The sequence below is a fragment of the Perognathus longimembris genome, chromosome 7 (genome assembly GCF_023159225.1).
Source record: "Perognathus longimembris pacificus isolate PPM17 chromosome 7, ASM2315922v1, whole genome shotgun sequence".
NCBI lineage: Eukaryota > Metazoa > Chordata > Mammalia > Rodentia > Heteromyidae > Perognathus > Perognathus longimembris.
Window position 1 is genome coordinate 4,854,474 of NC_063167.1, and position 23,365 is coordinate 4,877,838.

General features: G+C 50.4%; 2 long non-coding RNA genes across 2 annotated transcripts in view; both read left to right on the top strand.

Moving 5' to 3' along the window:
- The window catches only part of LOC125354532, a 93,627-nt gene extending 70,591 nt beyond the window's left edge, over positions 1-23,036 (top strand). Inside the window, exon 4 of the long non-coding RNA XR_007211494.1 lies at positions 22,887-23,036. This is a non-coding gene — a long non-coding RNA (uncharacterized LOC125354532). The remainder of the gene's footprint in view (positions 1-22,886) is intronic.
- LOC125354533 lies at positions 12,602-22,086 on the top strand. Its single transcript, XR_007211496.1, has 3 exons — positions 12,602-13,928; positions 17,403-17,404; positions 22,076-22,086. It is a non-coding gene; the product is annotated as an uncharacterized LOC125354533 (long non-coding RNA).
- Positions 23,037-23,365: the final 329 nt, after the last annotated feature.

Consider the following 23,365-nt stretch of genomic DNA (forward strand, 5'->3'; position numbering starts at 1 on the left):
GAGGAGTATCAGAACACTGCTTTATCAAGCACCATTATTTTACTGAAAACATTTCACATACAAGAAAAGACTCTGCTGTAGCCTTCACTTCCAGCCCCTCCCAGGAGCCCCAGGTGTTTGTGTATGAGGTGCTTGCTGCTTTCGTGCTGGGGTGGGGGTTCGTGGGAAAGCTTTTGCTCTAGGGTGGAGGGAGGCTGAGATGGCAACTGTGGGTGGTAGGTGGTAAGGAGATGGGAGGGCTAGGCCTGGAGGGGGCACTGCAGGAAGGAAATTGAGGAGCGAGCCAGAGATAGAGACCATAATAATGGCTCTACACTCCCAAAGGTACTGCTATATCTGCAAGTTTAGTTGTGTTCTTGAACAGACAGTAATATTCCTAGCATGAAGTGTGAAAACTCAGTACCACCAATGTGCAGTCAGATAGGAGTCATGAATATTCCTCTTGGCTGCTTTGTTTTGATACTAAAAGATGTCATGATCTAAAAGGAGCCAGAGGAAGTCCCCAGGGGTTGGTGGGCGTGCCCACTGTCTGATGGTGGGCCTTGGCTCCACAGGTGTGGATGGGTGTGATAACTGGCCTACACACTTCCTATCAAGTGCATCTAAAAGTACCAGGATGTATGCAAATGCTGAGGTCAGCACTATGGCTGCCGGCTGGGTCCACATACAAACAAGTTGCTGAGGACACCCCCACTCCGCCAAAGTTCATGCAAGTCAAAGCTCGGGGTGGCAGCGTGGGGAGGTGAGGGTCTGGAAGGAGGCGTCTGAGCCCTGGGGCGGAGCCCTCCTGGGCAGATCTGTGCCTTTTGTTATTGGCTGTTTGTGCATCAGCCCCCTTTGTCTGGTCTGTGCCTTCTCTCCCCCTCGAGTTTCTGCTGTGCTGCTGTAAAAGCAGCACATGCTCTTCACCAGCTGTCTGAGCTTGGACTTCCCAGCTGCAACACAAGCTTCTCTTCTTTATAAACAGCCCAGCCTCAGGTACCCTGTTATAGCATCCAGAAGTGGCCTAAGCCAGGGGTCAACCCAGCATGGACTCCCTACTGGAAGGACCTGTGCCAGTAACTCATTTGTTTCTGGCAGGGATGGAACCCAGAGCCTTGCAGAATGTTCTAGAGTCACTGAACTATTACCCACCCCCCAAAAAAACAGGCCACAGTAATTTATTTCTAACTGCTATGGTTGTCTTCAAAGATCTTAACTGCCTTAGGTGAATGGTTTTCAGGGGTTAGTAGTTCTTCGAGAGGTTTTTGGTGTCTTAGATTCAATCCAGTAGACCCTTGGCATGTGGTTCCCGGGAGACCCACGGAGGAAGATTGTGCCTGCCCACGAAACGTAAAGCCCAGTACTGTACTGGGGACACTGGATTATGAGTTGTATTGATTTTCTTCTATTTGACCTTTCCTGGTCAACATAGAGTGGAATAAATCCAAAAAAACAAGCCAGGCTTACTATATTTATGGGTCTGGAAATGAAACTAACAAAAGACAGATGAACAGGAGAAAAGACAAATAACTTCTTATTAACATTCACAATCACAGGATTTCACAGGAATAAGCAAAACTCCATGCAATAGGGTGTTAGACTCCAGGATTTACATCGCGGGGGAGTGAGCAGGAAATTCTTGGGGAGCTCATGGAAGACAAGTCCAGCTGTGTTTATGCAGACTTGCCTAGGTGCTACCTCTGTCCCTGGGGACAAGTACTTCCTGGCACCGTGGTGGGCGGGGTGGGGGGGAGCACCTCTGAGGGACAGTTAGCCTTGATTCTAGGCAACTGAGGAGCCAGCAGAGAACTCTGCTTGCATTTATCAATTCTTAAGTGTCTGCAGCTCAAAATAACCCTTATGCCACAGAGACATGCTTTTTCGGGGGGTGGGAGGGGGGGCGGGAACAGGGAGCATGGTACATTCTGATCCCATCCCCTTCATAAGGAAGGGCGTGAGTGACTGAACTTTTTAGAGGACTTGGTCCCCCATCATTTCCCTGTGGGGACAGAAGGATCGAGAAGTTCAGCCAGCTGTCTCTGAAACCATTGAGGGAGAGTCCTTCCTTGGGGCTTGGCCAAGGCCTTCCTGTTCTGGGGCCTGTACCCCCCCCTTCCCCATTGGCTGACCACTCTGACCCCTTCCCTCTGTGGTTTCCCAGCCTGAGACAGAGAGTTCTAGGAATAACTCTCCCTCCTCCCCCTCCTCCTCCTGTTCCTCCTCCTCCTCCTCCTCCTCCTCCTCCTGTTCCTCCTCCTCCTCCTCCTCCTCCTCCTCTTCCTCCTCCTCCTCCTGTTCCTCCTCCTCCTCCTGTTGTTCCTCCTCCTCCTCCTCCTCCTCCTCCTCCTCCGCATTCTTTTTCTCTTGGCAGCACTGCAGTTTGAACTCAGGGCCTTGTCTTTCCTAGACAGATGTGCTCCCACTACAGAAAGGGAGCGATGAATAGGATGAAGGAAGGAAGTGAAGAAGGAAGTGATGAGTGAATGGAGGAAGGAACAGAGGAAGGAAAGAAAGGAGGAAGGGAGGAAATGAAGAAAGGAAGGGTGAAGAAGAGAGGAGGGAAGAAAAAGGAGTTTGTCTCAAAACTCCTAAAGGCTGTGGTCAGCTGAGTTCTTTTTTTTTTTTTTTTTTTTTTTGCCAGTCCTGGGGCTTGAACTCAGGGCCTGAGCACTGACCCTGGCTTCTTTTTGCTCAAGGCTAGCACTCTGCCACTTGAGCCACAGCGCCACTTCTGGCTGTTTTCTGTATATGTGGTGCTGGGGAATTGAACCCAGGGCTTCATGTATGCAAGGACGAGCACTTTTGCCACTAGGCCATATCCCCAGCCCCTCAGCTGAGTTCTTAAGTGACTCAAATATAGTGCTAAGATAGAATGAAATAAAATAAATCCCTTCCAAGATGGCGGGCCTTGGAGGAGAAGGCCCGCGGGCCCCCTGCCTCCTCCAGCCTCCTGTTTTGCTTGGCTCCCAGCCTGTGCTGGTCTTCCCTCCTAACCAAAACAATGCCTGAGATACTGAGAAGTCCCTACGTTTTTCTTCTTTAAGAAGTTTTCTATCTCAATGTTTACAATTTCAGTTTGTTAGTAGCTATCTTTTTAAAAAGACAAATGGTGGTCTGAAATCCTGCCCTCTATAAATCATTTTTTAAAGCTTCAATAGCATAGATGTTGAACCTCAGAATTCCAGGGCCACCGAGTTTTCAGCCTTATCTAGAAGAACAACAAGGCCCGCTCACACATGTCAGAGGGAATTAGTCAGAAGTAACAGTAAGACTTCATTGCTCTCTCTCTTTTTTTAAATGTGATGTGAGTGGCATTCGTCAGCTCTTGCACCCTTTGTTTTTTTCTTCCTTCTTTTAACCCACATCCTTGGGAAGAACTGAAGAATGTTTCCAGTTATGCAACTTTGCCCAGTGCTGTCTGGGTGCAGGGAGGGGACGGGCCGGGGCGGGGTGGCTGAGCATTCTTCAAGATTGGTTCCGTTTTCTCAGCTCCCCACCTGACTTTTTATCATGAATATTGTTAAGTACAGAGGAAGCAGAGCAACTGAAATAGCGAGCCCATCCCCCAGATTTCCTCACCATTGCCATTTTCAGTGCTGTATTTATTCTATATTGCCCAACAAAAGTCCTAGACACAAGGTGATTCTACTCTTAAATACTTTGGCAGGTACTGCAATGGATAAAGCCTTTACTACTATCAGTGTGATTCCACTGTGAGCCTAATCAAATGGAGAAAAGTCATCGGGTAGTGGCTGCAATGGTTGGGGTGGATTGCAGGGAGTGTCCAGAGGCTGGCCGGCAGAGCTGGTGGCTGGAGAGGAAGGACATACTGGAATCTACGGATGCCTGCATGTCTGCTGCTTCATTCAGCTTCTCAAATCTCACGAGATTTCCTCCGGAGGTTACCTCTCACCCAGAAGGACACGGAGCCAAGGATCTGGGGACGCTGGGCCCAGCTGCCAAGTTGACAGCACAAACCACTCCAGTCACTGTATACCCAGTCATGGCTCTTAACACTTGATTTGTCCAAAGTGGAGTCGAAACAGGACCCACACAGCCTGTAGTGGCTCTCTTCATCTATATATCTCCTCCCCCTCTTTTCCCATGACTGGGTTTGCTGATAAACCTGGGGTGTTTGTCCTGTAGCAACGCCCCACACCCCAGCTTTGGCCAACCCCAGGCTGCTGATGGGATGGTGGCTATAGAGGCAGATAAGATTTTTTTTTGGGGGGTGGTGGTGGTAGGTGGGTAGGTAAGAGGGCCCAAGGTGTCTTCCCTTTCAACTCCCTCTGGCCCCCTGAGCAAGCCGGTGTTGCAGGCTGTTGTGGTTGGGAGAAGCCAGGGAGCAGCCTGCCGTCTGTCTTGCCCACAGCTCTGCTGTCCCAACCCCTGGCCATGCACGGTCCATGGAGGGAAGAAAGGCTCATGGATCGACCTCACTGGTAGACTTTCAGCCACCATCAACATGTGGCAGGCTCGTCTGCCCCCATCTTCCTTCGTGGCCACTTCTGTTTCTCTCTTCAGCTTGCTGGGCATTCTCTGCCCCCTAGCACTAGCCTCCCTGTGACATGAATCCACCATTTGGTTGGATTAATAGCTAGCAGGGCCAGACCCCTTCCTACAACCTCTCCCCTTCCTGCAGCTGGTGGGAAGCAGAGCTCACTCACTTAGGACAGAAGCACGTGATCCGCCCCTCAGAGGCCCCCAACCAGCACCCACCATGGAGTCCCTGAAGACTTCCTAAGGGGCCAGCCAACACTGCCTGTGATTTATTTTTTAAGACCGTAAACTTTTATAATCTGGATATATTGTCACAATCCAAGAAGAATACGGACTGGGTGTGGTAGTTCATATCTATAATTTCAAATACTTGGGGGGGGGTGTAGAGAACTGAAGATTGTGGATTAAGACCAACTCTGGCTTTTTTTTTAATTTTAAAAAGGTTAATGAGGCCCCAACACAATTAAAAAAAAAAAAAAAGCCTGCATGGTGGTATGGTATGGGTTTATAATCCCAGCTACTCAGGAGTCACAGGTAGGAGGAAAGTTCAAGGCTGACCCCAGGCAAAAACAAAAACCACAAGACTTTACTTGGAAAATAACTGAGACTAGGGGCCCGGCTTATTTGGTGGAGTGCCTATCTAGCAAGTGCAAGGCCCTTGATTCAAACCTCAGTACTGCCCGAGTCCTCTCTCTACCTCCTAATTCCCAGTGCCGTAGCTTCTGCCTCCTGGTAGTACTTTCTTTATTCTCCAACTCTGGACGGATGTCCTTTCGTGGGAATGCTTGGTATCGAATTTGGCATGAAGACCACACAATTATATGGGTCTTGGAAGATTCTCATGGAAAACAATGAAAGTGGGTTTTTACAAACATTATTTTGTTGTTATTGTTAAGGTATTGTACAGAGTCTGGTAATGAGTGCACTTCTTTTTGGACAATGTCACCCCTTCCTTTGCTTTTCCCTAGTTTCCTCCTCTTAGCCCTGCACACAAGTTGCACAGTTCATTTTCCACATAGTGTTTACTGGGTACCACGCCTGCATTTGTTCATCCTTCCTCAACTCCGTTTCTGTACCCTGCTAAGTCCCCAAAAGACAGAAACAAGAAAAGAAACAACAACATGCCTACTACCACCACCACTAACAAACAAACCCATGTGTCCATTTCCCGGAATTCATTTTAATCAATAGTATTTTAAGTGTTAAGAGGCATTATGCCTTTGGGTTCCTCTCCTAAGAATATTCTCCTTTGGTCTCACTGTATGTAAATGTCTGGAGACCTGTATAATTTATCATGTCCCAGTTTATTTTAGATCTAGTTTCTGCATATGAGAGAAAATATATGTCATTTGTCTCTCTGAGCTAGGCCTACCTCATTTAACATGATTGTTCTAGGCCCATCTGTTTCCCTGCAAAGGACATAATAATATTTTTTCTAGTGGATGAGTAAAATTCCATCATGTGTAGGCACCATAGTTTATTGATCCTCTCATCTGTTGAAGGTCATCTGGGCTGTTTCCATAGCTTGGCTGTTGTGAATAGTGCAGCAATGAACATGGATGTGTACGCGTCTTTATATTATCTAGGCTTGTGATGTTCTGGGTAGATGCCCAAAAGTGGTATGGCTGGGTCATAGGGAAAGGAAGTTCTATGTTTAGTTTTTTAAGGATCCTCCAAACCACCATCTAGAGTCATTGTTCTAGTTTGCATTCTCACCAACAGTGCAATAGGGTTCCTTTCCCCCTACATCTCCGTCAGCATCTGTTGTTCAGTTTCTCAGGGTTGGCCAATCTAACTGGGATAAGTGGAATCTCAAATTGTTTTGATTTGCATTTCCTTTATTGCCAGGAATGTTGAACATTTCCTCATATGTCTGTGTGCCCTTCTTTCTTCTTCCGAGAAGTCTCTCATGAGTTCCTTTGCCCATTTATTGATTGGTTTATTAGTTTTGGAAGGGGTTAATTTCTTGAGCTCCTGGTGTATTTTGGATATTAGGCCTTTGTCAGATGTATTGCTGGTAAAGATCTTCTCCCATGCCACTAGCCCTCTTTCTAGTTTAGTAACTATGTCCTTTGCTGTGCAGAAACTTTTTATTTCAATGTAGTCCCATTTGTCGAGTCTCTCTCTTATCTGCTGTGTCCCTAGGACTCTTTTCAAAAAGTTTCTGTCTGTGCCTATAAGTTCTAGTGTTTCTCCTCTGCCCTCTTGCAGTATCAGGGTTGACATTGAGAACTTTGATCCACTTTGAGTTGACATTAATGCCTGATGATACACAGGGATCCACTTTCAGTTTTCTACATATGGTTCTCCAGTTTTCCCAACACCAATTATTGAAGAGGCTGTCTTTGTCCCACTGATTATCTTTGATTCCCTTGTCAGATATCAGATAACTGTAAGTACCATATATATCTTTATTTCTGGGTATTCTAGTCTGTTCCATTTATCTGTGGGCCTGTTTTTGAGCCAGTATCTAGCTGTTTTTGTTATCATAGCTCTATAGTAGAGCTTGAGGTCTGGTATTATGATACCACCCACATTGCTTTTTTTTTTTGCCTAGAATTTCTTTGGCTGTTTGAGGTCTTTTGTTGTTCCATATGAATTTTTGGATTATTTTCTCTGTCTTGGTAAAGAACCTCACTGGGATTTTGATTGGGATTGTATTAAATTTGTAGATCGCTTTTGGCAATACGGCCATCTTCACAGTATTACCTATCTATGAACATGGGAGGTCTTTTCATTTCCTGATGTCATCTTCAATTTCTTTCTCCAGATTTTTATAGTTAACAATGTAAGTGTTTTTGGGAAGTGAGACTACATCTAGGGCTCAGAGCTGACCTTGGGTTTCGACAGCAGATACACTGAGAGGAAGCCAGGTCCAGCCGGTGGGCCCGAGAGCCTCGCGTGCATGTCGGGGCGCCTGGGTCTCCCAGGAGCACAGGGGAAGGGGATGGACGGCAGGTCTCAGGGATACGCAGGATAGGCCTATGTGAGGGATGCTGAATTGGGGCGTGGGTTGGGACTAATGTGGCTTCCCAAGTCTTGCAACTCTGCCTCTTTCCACACAGTATGAAGTCCATGCGTGGATTTGGGATTTCCCCAAGTTACACCAGCGAAAAAGACAGACAAAGGAGGGAGGGAGGGAGAAAGAAAAGAACCTAAAACCTTGAACATAAAGGAATGATAGCCTAAAACTCAGTTTTATAAACAATACCATGAAAGGCCGGCATGTAGGTTCTTGGACTGAAGTATTTTGCTTCTAATTTCTCAATTTTGCACATTCCAATGGTGGATTTGTTATCCTTCCTAGGCAGAGCCCAGGGCCAGGGAAATGTGGTCAGTTGGATTTTGAAACCCAGAATCCTGTGTTTCTACAGCTGCAGGTGGGTTCCCCACCTCTCTGGGGGGGATTGCGGGCTTCCTTCAAGTTGGCTGATTTCTGGGTCATAGGAACTGCACTTCCCTGGCCCGGACAGCTGAGCCCAGCTAGGGGCTGGAGACCAGGCAGCCGCCTGTTAGAGATGACACGTCGATCTGGAGAGGGGAGCAGCAGCCAAGAGGCTCGCGAGGAAATTATGTTTGTCACAGTAGGACAGACATTCACATCATGAAGGGAAGAAAAATGCTTCCATTGTCTATTAAAAAAAAACCCACACACAGTTATTAAACCAATTTTCTTTTTCCTCCCAAAGTCTTCATGACTCAGTTCCTCAGTCTGTGGGTTGAGCTGACCATAACAGCAGCTAGTACACACTTTAAAACCGGTCTCCTCTTTTAATTTACATCCCTCATGTATCTCTGATGAAAGGAGAATAAAACAAACCACAATGGGCCCCTCATGACCTTGCTCAGGTTTCCTCATTGTTTACAACTGATCACAAGCAACGTTTTTTTCTTTACGTTTCTTTTTTCCACGTTTCTGGGTTTTTTTTTATTTTTTAAATTATCTTTGAGTAGTTGCACTAAGAGGTTTAAATTCAACACGTCAGGTTATGAGTATAATGCATCTTGATCAATGTCACCCTTCCCATCATTCTCCCCCAACAATCAAGTTTTTTCAATGTTAAAAACGAAAAATATGATGATAAAAATATCATTTGCTAGGAAGAAAGATAACCCATGCCCACATTATGTTATTTGCCAAGGAGTTTGGTCTGAAACCTTCTCTTTTAACTGTCACTGGGGATTAAAACATGAGGAGTCGGGCACGGTGGCGCATACCTGCTATCCCAACCACACAGGGGCCGAAGTAGAAAGCTTCATCTCAGGTTGGCGTCAGATAGAAAAATCCAAAGACTTTATCAGAAAAGCAAACCAAATGCAAAGGGACTGGGGCAAGACTCACATGGCAGAGAGCTCATCTAGCAGGCTTAGGCCCCAAGTTCGATCCCCTGAGCCATAAGAAAAGAAAGAAAAGCCTGAAATTTCTATATGCTTGGCACTCATCTGCGCATCCCACATCTGTGAATTCAACCATCCTCAGATGGAAAATAGCCAGGAGAAAATAAATTGTGCAGACCTTTCTCTCATCATTATTCCCTGAGCAATTCTTGTAACAATTAAACAGCATTTATGCTGTAGTAGACATAAGTAATCCAGAGATGGCTGAAAATAGAAATGAGGTTACACACAAACACCTGCATCAATGAGGGGCTCAAACATCTGGATTTCAAAATCCACAGAGTCCTGGAGTCTGTCCCCCTCACTCAGAGACATACATACACAGAACGACTTCCATTTTTAGCCGGGAACTGGTGGCTCATGCCTGTAATCCTAGCTACTCAGGAGGTTGGCTCAAAGCCAGCCTGGCAGTTGTGGGGCTTGAACTCTGGGCCTGGACGCTGTCCCTGAGCTCTTCAGCTCCGTTCTAGCACTCTACCACTTGAGCCACAGCACCACTTTCAGTCTTCTGGTGGAAAAAATAAGAGCCTCACGGATGTTCTTGCATGGGCTGGCTTTGAACCATGATCCTCAGCTCTCAGCCTCCTGTATAGCTAGGATTACGGGTGTGAACCACCGGTGCCTTAAGATTCTTATTTCCAATTAACCACCAGAAATCTAGAAGTGGTGCTGTGGCTCAACGTGGTAGAGTGCTAGCCTTGAAAAAAAAAAGAGCTCAGGGACAGCGCCCAAGCCCTGAGTTCAAGTCCCATGGCTGACGACAAAAAAACAACAAACCCCCACCAACCTCCATTGGTAAAGCAGTGTCGGAGCCGGGGATGTAGCTTGGTGACAGAGCACATGCTTAGCACACGTGAGGACTTGCACCAAACAAAGACACTTGGTGTTTAAACACAGAGCCGATGGAAAGGGCAGAGCAAGAAGGGGGGCTAGGAGTGTCTGCCACCTTCACCCCATGAATGAGAAGAAGCCGGTGACAGAGAGGAGACTAGATTCTGAAGAGAGGACGAGAGGAAGAGCACCCGCCATGGAAGTGGCAGGGAGGCAGGAAGTTACTGAGGAACTACGCGCCCCGCAGAGGACAAGCAGCAGGCCCCGCGGCAGCCCAGCTCCCCAGCCTGGGAAGGGGAGGCTGCAATCCAAGGGCAAGCCAGACAGTCTTGCTGACAGACCGCCAGTGCTCCCTGTGGGAAAGCCCCCCCCACCCCCAATCTGGCGGTGCTGGGGTGGAGGCAGCAGCCCCCTCCATGCGGGAGGCCGGCCCTGGTGAAGAAAGGTGCTGTGGGGCTCCCCAGCCCCGGAGCCGCATTGAGTCACCAGCTGGGGTGGGGAGCTGGTGTCTGGACTGAGTCACTGTGGGGGCCGGGGGTGCAGACCCCTCAGCACTCAGTCACAGGACCACGTGATTGGAGCGGCGTGGGTGACACGGCAGAGGCGTGGGTGATGACACAGCAGAGGCGTGGGTGATGTGGCAGTGGCGTGGGTGACGTGGCAGTGGCGTGGGTGACACAGCAGAGGCGTGGGTGACACGGCAGTGGCGTGGGTGACACGGCAGAGGCGTGGGTGACTTGGGAGCCGTGTGGGTCTGGCGGCCATTGTTTTCACCTAACTCAGTAATTCCCCACCCTAAGGAGAAGAGACACAGACTAAAGCTATTCAGTGAAGTAAAGCAGCGAACGTCTTCAGCCTCGAGGAAGAGAAGGCCGTCCAGGAGCCACCGAGCACCGCGCAGGGCCGTTCAGAGAAGAACCGCCTCGGATACACATCATCCCTAACCCCCTCAGTGTGCAGAAGAAAGAAAGATGCTGAAAGCTGCCAAGAAGCACAGACGCTGCAGTGACAAGCCCCGCCGACGACAGCGGGCTTCTCAACACAAACTCTGAGTGGGTTGGTCTGGGTCTAACAATCTGTACATCTCCTACTCTAGAAACCCAAGACAAACGCTTACGGAGCCGTTCCGTCGTGCCTGCTCGCCGAGCCCGCAGTGGATAATGGTTTTCCCTTTCCTAACTAGCAGCCGGCTGGTAGGCTCTCAGCACCAACGTGCAGAGCCTGCCATCCTTCCGTGGTCTCAGACGCTGAGATCTATTCTTTCCATCGCTTTCTCCTGTGAGTTGCCAAGGGAGCATGCTTCCAGAACCTTCTTCCTGGGAGCAGCTCCACTTCAGAAGAGGGTTGGGAAGTATATAGGGGCTCATCCTACAGCTGAGAGCAAGAATAGACCCAGGGTGGCCCCCAGGGCCCTCAGGAGACAGCTCTTACCTCTGTGTCAGGGCCTAGAAAGTTCCAGCAAGCCTGTGAGACCTGCCTGGCTCCGCCTTGCAGGCCCTTGGCAGGCTTATTCCTTTGCTTTTAGAGGAGGGTTCTCACCCTGGGCTCACATAGATCCGCCGACCGTCGTCCCCTCCTCGCATCGGGGACGGCAGGCTTGTCCTCGCGTGTCTGCTGCCTGGAGCTGGCGGTGTTCCTGCAGGCCCCCTGCCTCTGCTGCTCTGCACACTGCACCCTGTGCTCTGCCACTGAAGACACAAGAGCGGCTGCGCAGGAGCCCAGAAGGCACCAGCCGCCCTGCGTTCAGGGAGACCACCCACGTGAGGGCGAGGTCTTCTGAGGGGCTGTGTTGGGTCTCTCTGTCCCCAAGGTCACAGTCAGCCTCCAGTGCGACTGGATTCGATGACAGGGCTCTAAGGCAGTGGCATGAGGTGAGAGGCATAGAAACAGTGAAGCTCAGATAGTATCAGGCAAGTGAACAAACTTAAAGAAATGTTGTTTTATCTTCTTACCTTGACAATGCATTTCAGTTGTGACATAATTTTAGATATGTATCAAGCTGTGGTTTGCTTGGTTGCTTGTTCCTTCGTTTGTTTGGATAAGGTCTTACTGTACCAGGGTGGCCTAGAACTCACTATGTAGTCAAACTGGCCTTGAACTCTGATCCTCCAGTTTCAGCCTCCTGAGAGAATCCAATAGGACTGGAGTTTTTATTCACAGAGGAAGAGACACCAGGTATCTCACTTGACAAGGTCAGTGAGGATTCAGGAAGGGGCCATGCACAAGCTAAACCGCCTTCACTGAAAATGAACCCTGGGCCACCTTACCTTGCAACCCCGGCCTCCAAAGTCCACACCTGTGTCCAAGCTCAGGATGCGGGTGCCATCTGCTCTGAGCTCATTTCCATCAGGATGAACTCTCTTTCTTGCCAGGGCATCTCATAAGTATATGGTTGTGCTGGGCACTGGGGGCTCACACTTGTAATCCCAGCTACTCAAGAGCTTGAGATCTGAGGATCATAGTTTGAAGCCTAAGTCAGTGAGACTCTTGCCTCCAGTTAACCACCAAAAGCCGGAAGTGGAGCTATGGCTCAAACAATTGAGCTCCGGCCTTGAGGGAGAAGAAAAAGCTCAGGGACAGAGCTCAGGCCCCGACTCCAAGCCCCAGCACTGGCACAGCCAAAGAAGAAGAGAAAGAGGAGGAAATGGAGAACTGCTGATAAAGGAGAAGGAAAGGGAGGAACAAAGAGAGAAAAGGAGGAAGCAAGAAAGGAAGGAAGGAAGAGGCAGTACCCAAGAAGAGGTAGAACAAGGTAGACAACAAATCCTGGACACCAGGAAAATCCCAGAGGGTTGCTGCTAGGTAGGGTAGTCTGGGACAGAGTTATGCCGCAGGTGAAGGAACGCAGAATGACACTGGAATCTGCGTGCTCCAGCTCTAGGAAAAAGTGTCCTGGAAGCACACGTATGCCGCACACACACTGAACCGTAAGGGAGTGAGAAGCACCAACAGGTTTGTGGGACTCAGCACAGGTACCAGTGAACGTGGAGCAAGTCCCTAAATAAGGCAACTATCAACTTTGAACAAAGAGTTGTAAAAGAAAAATGTAATCATCATGGTTTATTGCTTGACTCGTATCGATGAGAATTTGCATTGTGTGGCAGTGCTCTGTTCGGAGTGTAAGTACTGAGTACTGGCCCGACCCGGAGCAATGTTTTTATTAATGAAGGAACGAACCGTGTGTTGGGAAGGGGGTGGGGCAGGACTTCACTGCTGGATTAAATCAATGGAGGACTCATGAAGATTAATTGGCCCCAGGAAGATAAAGTGGTATCAGATCAACACCGCGCCAACCCTCCTCTTCCTGCATCCCTGGAACCATGTTGAGGCGACTCCTGATACAGAGTAAGTAGTTGTTGTGAAGCTGGATAGACAAGGGTAAAATGAAGTACAGTCGGTTAACAGCAAATACAGGAGATATTCCTTCATGTACTTCCCTTAAGATTCAGGGAACAAAAGTCATTTGGATGGAAATAAAGCAGGATAACTTAAGGAAACTGAGGTCTTGGTGAAGGCAACTCAGAAATAGGGTACTTAGAAGCACAGAAGTGTTATCTTTGCTCCAAAGAGAGACAACAGGAGGAATTCCTTCCTGAGGAATGCATTCCTCACCCCAAGAATTTACACTTGTCTGACAAGATGTATGCCTTCCTGAGAAAAACCACTTCCCCAAACTTAAGCCACCTCCAGCCCCAAAAGGCAGATAGCAGGGCACCTCCTTGTCTCCAGGATAAAGATCTGTTTTATGGCAACTCAGAAAGTAACACCGGGTATGGTTAAAGCCAGCCAGACCCCCCTGCCTTTACCCTATAAATACCCAAACAGCCCAGGGAGGGTGTGTGTGTGTGTGTGTGTGTGTGTGTGTGTGTGTGTGTGTGTGTGTGTGTGTCTCCTGTGTGTCTCTCCCCATGTTTGTCTCTCTGTGTCTCTCTTCCTATGAGTGCACCCACACTCTGCTAGAAGGTGCCCCTGCCCTTCTGTTTGTCTGCTTTTTGTGCTTGCCTGCTTGCCTGCTTGTTTACTTACTCCGTAAAGCTCTGCCAAGTTTTCTTACCATTGTGACTTGTCCAACAATTCTTATTCTGCAATCAAAGTCAAGGTCCCTAAGTGGAGAGTTCCTACATTTAAAGGGAAGTTTCACTAAACCTCACCTCCATCTGGGGACAGTTAGTGTTTACCAAATAATGACAAGGAGGGGGAAAAAAGATCAATATGGTGTTCTATTTAAAAAAAAAAATGTTTTCCATCTGTGGTTGTTTGAATCTGTGGGTGTAGAACTCTTGGGCCAGAGGGCGACTGCAGGGATAAATAGGAGAGTCATTAACCCTTCTTGGCCACACAAATTAAAAACGTATGTTTCAACTTGATAAAAATAAACATGAAAGACTTTTGGCCTATGTTCCGTTCCCAGATCTTGTTGAAATGTTCACGAAGACAAGCCCAACCCCATCTGGATCCCAGATCTTGAGCCCTCTGGTCTACAGCCAAACCATTCACACTCAAAATAAATGCATAATTAGACATTGCTTCTAATGAATTCTGCTGAGCGCACAGTGGAAGTCTACTGGCTAATTTCTAATAAGAAGAAGTTGGTGCTTAATTTTAGGAAGAATGAAAGAGAGTATTGTGGTTCTTGACTTTTGTCCATGGCCTGGGCTCATTCACCACCAAGATGATAGATGGAAGGGGGGAGGGGAGAGAAAGAGAGAGAGAGAGAGAAATATGCATCTGTTCTTCAGTGAAACCATTATGAAGCCAAATAAAAGTGAAGCAGCACACAGGAGAAGTAAGTCAGGTACAAGTACTCAGCTGTCTGCTCCTCTAGCTGCCCTGTGAGCAGATCCCGGGGAAGGGTGGCTACACAAGCCATTGTCCACGAAAAGAAAATAGATCTGCTTTTCAGGAAGGCAGGTCTACTCTGACTCAAGCTTATCCCACCGCATTTAATTCTAAGGGACAAACAGCACCTGGGGTGATGAGTGAGAATATTCAAAGGAAGTTCCGCACATGACCATTTCCGATCAATCCCGACTTTGAAGACTCCAGCATGTAGAATGTGCATAGGTTATAGGATATTCTATAGTATATAGCATATATGTCTATACACCTATGCTGTCTCCAGGCACGCTTGTGAGGGGGCACAGCGCGGTCGCTGAAAGCTTCTTTTCCCTTTGAGAATGCCGATCACAACTTAATTTTCTGAATAGCTGTTTCTCAATTGGAAAGTTGAGTTGGAAATGCTCACTTCTATGTTCCCTTTTAAAATGGGGCTCTGTGTGTGTGTGTGTGTGTGTGTGTGTGTGTGTGTGTGTGTGTGTGTGCGTTTTCTGGTACTGGCACAGCACTTGAACTCGAGGCCTGTGTGCTGTTCCTTAGCTTTTTCATTCAAAGCTGCCACTCTACCACTTGGCTCACAACTCTACTTTTGACCTATTTTTAGTGGCTAGCGGGAGATAAGCGTTTCATAGACTTTCCTGCTTGTGCTGGCTTGGAGCTACGATCTTCAGATCTCAGCGTCCTGAGTAGCTAGGATTACAGGTGTGAGCTATTGGCACCCAGTGTAAACTCAGTGCAGAAGTAGTGTTCTTATCTTGATCGATAGAGGCAAGCTTTATTGTGCCTTTCTTTGCATCACAAGAGGACCCAGTCTTTGGGGGGGGCGGGGAGCTTATTTGTAGATGCAGACCTGTGTAGACATGGCTTGCACAGTAGCACTCACCTTGAGAACCAAACCTGGTGTCCTGGCCGCTATGTGACATACCTGCCTGGCATTGTCACAAAGTTACTGCTCTGTGTCAGGCCAAATTCTAGGGCTTTCCCTCATTTAAGTTCTGGGGGGAGGAGGTCACGTGACCGCCCTTCCGCTCACAATCCTATCTCCTGGTTCTGGTGCAGCCCGCCTGCCTCTTGTGAGGACACCTGCAATTTAGGTTTGCGGGGTTTTGTGCAGCCAGGTAGGAACCCCCATCTCCCAGCATGCCAGCACCCCAGGAGCAGAAGAGCACCGGAGGCGTTTAGACATGACGGGTCAGAAGGACTAGGGAATTCTAGCCCAACACACCCCAAGATCCTCTACTCTTGTGCCCCAGTCAGCAACAGCTTGCTCAAGTCCGGTCCTGGAGCCCTTCCTGTTGGCCTCTGCTGAGCTTTCCGGGGGCGCGGAGGGGAGGCCACAGCGCGGTCAGCGGATTCCTGGGGGTGAGAACCGGGTCTTCGTGCCCTGTGACCTGTGCTGCCGTGGCTTGTGGGCGTGCTCCTCACGGGGGTCCTTTGGGCTTCAGAGTTGGTTGGGAACATTTCTTGGTAACTAGGGGACTGCACATACGAAGCTATTTAAGCTAGTCAGTAAGACGGGCTTTTTAAGCATCAGTTCTTCAATCGAGGACTTGCTGGTTAGCATTAGTATTTTGCAGTGCTGGGGATAGAACCCAGGACCTCATGCCTGCTGGGCAAGTGCTCTGCCGCTGAGCCACACTCTCAGCCTGCCTTCGCTGCTCTGAGAGGGCACCGATAAACTTGGACGTTGAACTCGCTTCCTAACCATTAGCTCTAGAGCACAGGAACGCTTGGACTTGCTTCACCTGTGCGGCGGGAACGCATCTGTGAGCATCTCTCAAACTAGAGGCTTGAGAAGGGGGGAAGGGGAGGTGACGGGGGGGGGGGGGGGAGAATCTTCTTATGCCCTGCCCCCCGGAAGCTCCTGGGGCACTCGTGTGGCTGTTCCCAGCATGCCTTGGGGTGGGGATGGTTCTTGGGGGTTACTTCTTCCATTTTAGGGCAGATTTCCCAGAGTAAAGCATTCCTCTCACAAACATCATCTCTGAAGGCTAATTCCAGGCTTAAATGTTAATTTAATTTAATATTAAATAATTACTTAATAATACGAAATAATTCAGAAGTTAGAACTGTCGGTTGCATTCAATGGTTTAAAAGTGGGCACAAACATCCTTTTGTTCTTTGAGTTCTAGCAGATCTCAAGCATGTTTTCTTCCGATAAGTAAAGAAGGTATTCCTTTGTACTATCACTGGAAAAGAATTCACTTCCTAGCCGAGTGTGGTGATACACTCCTGTAACCCCAGCACGTAGGAGGCTGAGGGAGGAGGGTCACAAGTTAGAGGTCGGCAGGGCCACACAGTGAAACTTGGTCTTCCAAAGGGAGCAGGAGGCTTGGAGGGACAGTGATAGTGCCTCACCCTTGTGTTCCCGGGTAGAGATCAGGAGAATGGCAGGTCCAAGCCAGCCCAGGCTTAGAAGCTGAGCAAGATCCCAGCTCCGTCACCCGGCCAATGCCTATCACCTGAGCTGTACAGAAGGCATAAAGCTGGAGAATCACAGTTCACATTGCTATGGGCTGGGGTGTAGCCAAGTGATAGAGTACTTGGTGCCAGGCCCTGAGTTCAAACCTCACTCCCCCCACCCCCAATAGGATGGTCTCCGAAGAAAAGATGTAGGCTCTATGCACCACCAGAAAAAAAAAAATTCTATATGTGCTGAAAAACAGAAATATTTTTGAAATAATAGTAACGGAATAGCTGGGCACTGGTGACTCATTCCTGTCATTCCTGTCATCCCCGCTGCTCAGGAAGCTGAGCACTAAGGATTGCGGTTTGAAGCCAGCTCAGGCAGGAAAGTCTGGGAGACTCATGTCCAGTTAACCAGCAAAAAGCAGGAAGTGGAGCCGTGGCTCAAGTGGTAGAGCACCAGCCTTGAGCGTGAAAGCTCGAGGACAATACTGGGGCCCTGAGTTCAAGCCGTAGGACCAGCACACACACACACGCGCACACACACACACACACACACACGCACACACACACACAGTAGAGGAATGAAACAGGCAAATCTGTCCCTGGCACACGGTTGATCACTGCCAGCCCCGGCAGGTGGGGTTGGGAGGAGCGGCCGGCAGCTTGTGCAGAGGTTTGCAAGCCAATCACGGGGCAGTGGGAGGTACGAGCAGGTCGGTCCCCGCCCGGGCGCCCCGCTGGAATTTACTATGCTTGAAGATGTCTGGAGACAATGTCGATTTTGCAATGAGCTTTCGTGCCATTCGAAGGCGAGTCTTTTTTTTTTTTTTCTGTGCCTCAACCAGGCTTCCTGGTTCCTGGAAACCCTTGAAGATGGGGCTGTAGGGACAAGGCCCGCGTTTGTTCGCCCAACCCTGGAGGAACAATTGGTTTCAGTCTCCACCTCTCCCGGAATGTGGTGTGTGTGGGGTGTGTGTGTGTGTGTGTGTGTGCACGTGTGTGTAAGCATCTGGAGCACACACAGCACAGAGCATGCAGGTTAGCTCTAGAAGGACTGGTCCCCCAGGCTCCTCAAGGTAGCCCCCTGCCCGTGTCCCAGCCCCTCACCTCTTGGCTGTTATTCCGCCTGGATCTCTTAGCTTCTCACCTCCCAGCCAGCCCAATCAATGCACACTTACTTTGCTTTGCATACCACGGGCTGCACTGTAGACAGCTCTGGGGATCGGGCTGCCACCCGGGAAGACTGTGCATAGAGATCAGGTTCACTTCTGGGAAGACCCCTCTGTTCTATTCACTGGGTGCAGTGGCACACACCTGTAATCCTGGAGACCGAGGCAAGGGGAGCAGCTCACTTCCAGGCTAGTCTAGGCTACCTAGCTTGTGGATGGAGGAAAGAGGAGGGGGAAGGAGGGAGGGAGGGAGAAGGAAGGAAGGAAGGAAGGAAGGGAGAAACGAAGGAACGAAGGAAGGAAAGAGGCAAGAGAGGGGAAAAGGGAGGGAGAGAGACAGAGAGAAAGAAGGAAAGAAAAGAAAGAGGAGAGAGAAAGGAAGGAAGGAAGAAAAGAGGGAGGGAGGGAAGGAGGGGGGAGGGAGGGGACTCCAGTCCCGACTTTCCCCGTCAGTGGTGGCAGGCATGCTCACATTTAGGGTGACCACCACTACCCATGCATCTAGGCAGTTTTTCATCCTCCCCAACTTCGACTCTGAACCCAATAAACATGAGCTCCCAGCACCCCCCTTCCTCCCCCGTGGCGGCCTTGGGCATGGAGGCCGGAGGCCGAGCGGCTTCTCTCGGGACCTCAGTCCCCCGCAGTTTTCTTCAGTAGAACCCCCCGCATTGCCAGACAGCCCAGGGTGACCGTGAGCCACCCCAGAAAGGCACAGCAGCACCTCAGCTTGCCTTGGCTTCAGCAGTGCAGGCCCGAGGTCCCCTCCCCCCCCCCCACTATCCCGCTCCTCAGGGCTCCCCCTGCCTGGTGGCGGGGCAGCCTCTCCCCTGGGGCTCCGGACTCAGCCAGCACAGCCACGGGGCTGCCTCTGTCCCCACACTCGCGGGCAGCAGCCACTGGGCCCTCTGTCCCGGCCTCGACGGTGCCCACGCGCGCCACCGCTCGAGCCACGCCGCCACTCCCTGCATTTTGGCCACTCGCTGGAGATAAGAGTCTCACAGACTTTCCTGCCCGGGCTGGCTTCAAACCGTGATCCTTAGGTCTCAGCCTCCTGAATAGCGAGATGACAGGCTTGAGCCCCTGACACCACCATATACCACGTGTGTGTGTGTGAGTGTGTGTGTGTGTGTGTGTGTGTGTGTGTGGTGGTAATGGGGTTTGAACTGAGGACTGTGGGCTTGCCAGGCAGGGCCTCTATCCCTGAGCCGTGCCCCCAGCCCTTGAGATGGGGTCTTGCCTTTTGCCACTGTTCACACTGTTCCTCCTCTTTACAGTTCCCGCTTAGCAGGGATGACAGGCGCAGGCCACTGTACACTGCTATTGGCTGAGATGAGGGAGGGGGCGGCTCTTGAACTTTTTGCCCAGGATGATCTCGAACCTTGCTCCTTCCCATCTCAGCCTTCTGAATAGCGAGGATGAGCAAATGTGTGCCACTGTGCCTGGCTTCATTCTCTCTCTCTTTTTTTTTTATGATTAAATACTGTTCCATTGCATGGGCATAGCACACTTCATTTATCCCTGCACTGGTTGGTGAACCTCTGGGTAGTCATCATTTTGGATTATTATAAATAATGCTCTTATGATTACAAATAACACATTCATGTACAGGTTTTTGCATAGACATACGTTTTGAACTGTGGGTGTAAAAGTGCTGGGGAGCGGTGTCGTTGGAGCAGGGTAATTCTGTGTTTGGCTTTGGGGACTGTTGGACGGTGGCCCCAGCCCCCATTCCCACCCGCAGAGGACGGGGTCTCCACTCCCCACACTCCTCGGGTCTCTCCTTCCATGCCAGCGTTCTAGTGCTTGGCTTCAGCGGCCTTCTGTCTTCCTAGGGCTGGCAAGCCAAGAATGGTGTTTACATTTTCAACTTTTTTTTTTCTTGCCAGTCCTGGGGCTTGAACTCAGGGCCTGAGCACTGTCCCTGCCTTGTTTTGCTCAAGGCTAGCACTCCGCCACTTGAGCCACAGCACCACTTCTGGCCATTTCTATATATGTGGTGCTGGGGAATCGAACCCAGGGCTTCATGTATACGAGGCGAGCACTTTACCACTAGGCCACATTCCCAGCCCCGGTGTTTACATTTTCAAAGGCTGCACGCACATACACTTGCATACATACACACAAACACATGCACACTACATGTGCATAGCTCACACACACTCATGTATACACATGCACGCACAAACACTCTCAAACACCACACTACCTCATACATGAATACACAAACACATACACCACACAAACATATACAAATACACACATAGGCACGTGAACACACAAACTCACGAGTGCTTGGCAGAGTCTGCATGTGTCCCCAAAGCCTCGAGTACTGACCGTCTGGCGCTTTTCCCCACAGCCCTGGACCCGGGTTCTCGCCCACTGTCTGCAGTGCGGCTGCCTGAATTCCCCCTCCTCCCCTTCCCCCCCCCCCCCCCCCGCTCTCCTGAAGCATGGGATTGCGTCCCCTCTCGTTGGAGAAAGCCCTCCAGATGCCCTCCACACTCCTTTTCTCTCCCGGCGGGGGGGGGCTCCGTAAGGTGCGTTGCCCTGCATGTGGGTCTGACCCTGGACTGTGTCTGAACCCCTGGAGACAGAGGGGGGTGGGTCTTGCCTCCTCGCACCCTTGGATACAGCAAGTGCAGCTCTGCGGGAGCGATCAGACTCCTTGGCTCCAGACAGCTTCAGATACACAACGCAGGTCACAGGGCCCTGGGAGCTGCGGAGGACCCGGTACTGGAGCTGCGTGGATTGAGCACCTACGCGTACCCAGTGTCTCACCAGGCACCCGGGGCTGTACACGAGAGGGGGCCCTCAGAGCTGGCTGCAGCCCCTGCCGTCCCTCGGAAGGCCTGGGCTGACACAGCAGTCGTGAGGATGTTGGACGGCATCGCTGTAGGTAACCGGCGTCCTCAGCGCTCCTCCCAAGCTGTCTGGGGAGCCCGGGCAGCAGGAGGGGGCCTGGGACCCCAGCCCAGCGGACCTAGCCTGGTTTCCTCTCCGCAGATAGCACCTCCCTCCACCCCGGCAGCCCCGCCCACCAGAACCTTCCAGAAGGCGTTGGACAGGCAGTGTGGGAATGATGACCTGATTTCTCCAATCCCGTGGGGGCATGGTGGCAGGGCCGTGGGGAGGGGTGGGGGGGTGACCGGGTCTGCAGGAGGCTGGGTGAGGCGGGGTAGGCCGCCGCCCTCGGGCACCAGGCGCCCAGACATCACTTGCAGAAACCGCTGCCCTCCCTTTTAATTCCAGAGCGACCATTCCGGAACCTGCCTCCCCAGGTAGCTGGAGTCCTTTCTCCCGCGCTTTGTTGCACTTGTTGGTGAAGGGGGAAGGTGCATGGAATGCCCACTCTTGATCTCTCTGCCTTATATTCTTAATTAATTAATTACTTTTGTGCTGGTACCGGGGCTTGAGCTCAGGGACTGGGCGCTGTCCCTGAGCTTTTTCACTCCAGGCTGGCGCTCCGCCACGTGAGCCACAGCGCCACGTGCCGCTTTCTGGTGGCTCATTGGAGACGGGAGCCTCGTGGACTTCCCTGCCTAGGCTGACTTCACACTGCTCTCAGGTGTCAGCCTCCTGAGGGGCTAGCTAGGATGACAGGCGTGAGCCACCAATGCCTGGCTCTGCCCATTGCTAGATCTTTGATGTAGACCAGGCCAGAAATACTTTGATCCTCTTCAGACTGCATATCACGAGCTCCCGTGCAGAGAGGAGAAGAGAGGAGACCTAGTGACACTTTCAGCTCAAGGCTAGTAGTGCTCTACCACTTTGAGCCTCAGCACCACTTCTGGTGGGCTGGATTTGAACTATGATCCTCAGATCTCAGTCTCCTGAGTAGCTAGGATGACAAGCATGAGCCACCAGTACCCAGCTGGCACCCCCTTTTAAGATTAAAAGGGACCAAAGTCACTTAGGGGGAAAGGTGATAGGAGAGAAAGAGAGGTGAGGAGACAGGGAATTTGTATTATTTTGAATAAATATAAAAAAGGCCAGACTAGAAGTTGAAACCAGGAAGCAACTAAACAGAGCAAAGCTTTCCCCCATTTAAATAGGGGACCTAAACAGGGCTAGCTACCTAAAACTGCCCTCTCCTTTCAAGAGGTAAGTTTTTGGCCACTCTGTGAATGGGTAGACAGTGAGAGGTGAAGCTAACCAGAGAAACAGAAGCCCTAACGCCATTGTTGTCCAGACCCAGAGACATTTGCGGATTTTAGAAGAATTAAGTGATACCCCTCCTGGCCACCGCAAACCATTTTCTCATGGTGGGAGTTGCTAGACAATCTGACCTCAGCACAGAAAAGATAAGCGTTGGGTTTTTTGTTTTTATTTTCTAATGCCTGAACTGGGGCTTAAACTTGGAGCCTGGGCACCGTCTCTTAGTTTCTTGGTATGTTTTTTTTTTTTTTTTTTTCCCACTCAAGGCTGGCACGTTACCACTTGAGCCACAGCTCCACTTCTGCTTTTTTTGTTTTGTTTTGTAATTTTTTTTTTTAATTGGAGATCTCACGGACTTTCCTGCCCGGGCTGGCTTTGAACTGTGATCCTCAGATCTCAGCCTCCTGAGTAGCTAGGATTACAGGCGTGAATCACCAGCCCCTGGCAGACTTTGAGTCTTTAATTCCCATTTCCTGCATGGAGAAGGGGAAATGTTCTCTTCTCGCCCCTGCGGCACCCCCTCCCCCTTGACACTTTACATTGGGGGGGGGGTTGTGTGTGTGTGTCCCTGTGGGTCTGAGTCGGTGTGTTTGTGTCGTCATTCAGTTCTTTGCCGGAGACACCGAGAATCTGGGATCTGTGCCCTGTGATCACTGCCTACCGGTAAAAGATAAAAGAAGGATGGTGGACGGCGGAAGCCTCTAGAAGCATCCCCTGGTCCAGGCCAAGAGCCACCTGGGAGATCCTGTGGTGCATGAGAACCCCACGCCTACCTCGAAGCCACCCTGGAATTGTCAGCGACTAGGAGAAGTGCTTCCCGTCGCTCTGTCTGTGGCCTCGTTTAGAAATAGTGACTGCAGAAAAGCAACCTGCTGTGCGCTGAGGTGCCCTGCCGGGCCAGGAAAGCCATCCTTGCTATTTGACTTGGGGGCTAAAGATAAAGGAGGAGCTCAGCTCCCAGCCAGGGCCCCCCCCCACCCCGGGGCTGTCATCCGGATGCCGTCGGAGGCTGGGGGCGGCCGGGGGAGGCAGAACAATGGCTGCCCCTCCCCACAGGTGACAACAAGTCCAGGTGCAGCTGCGAT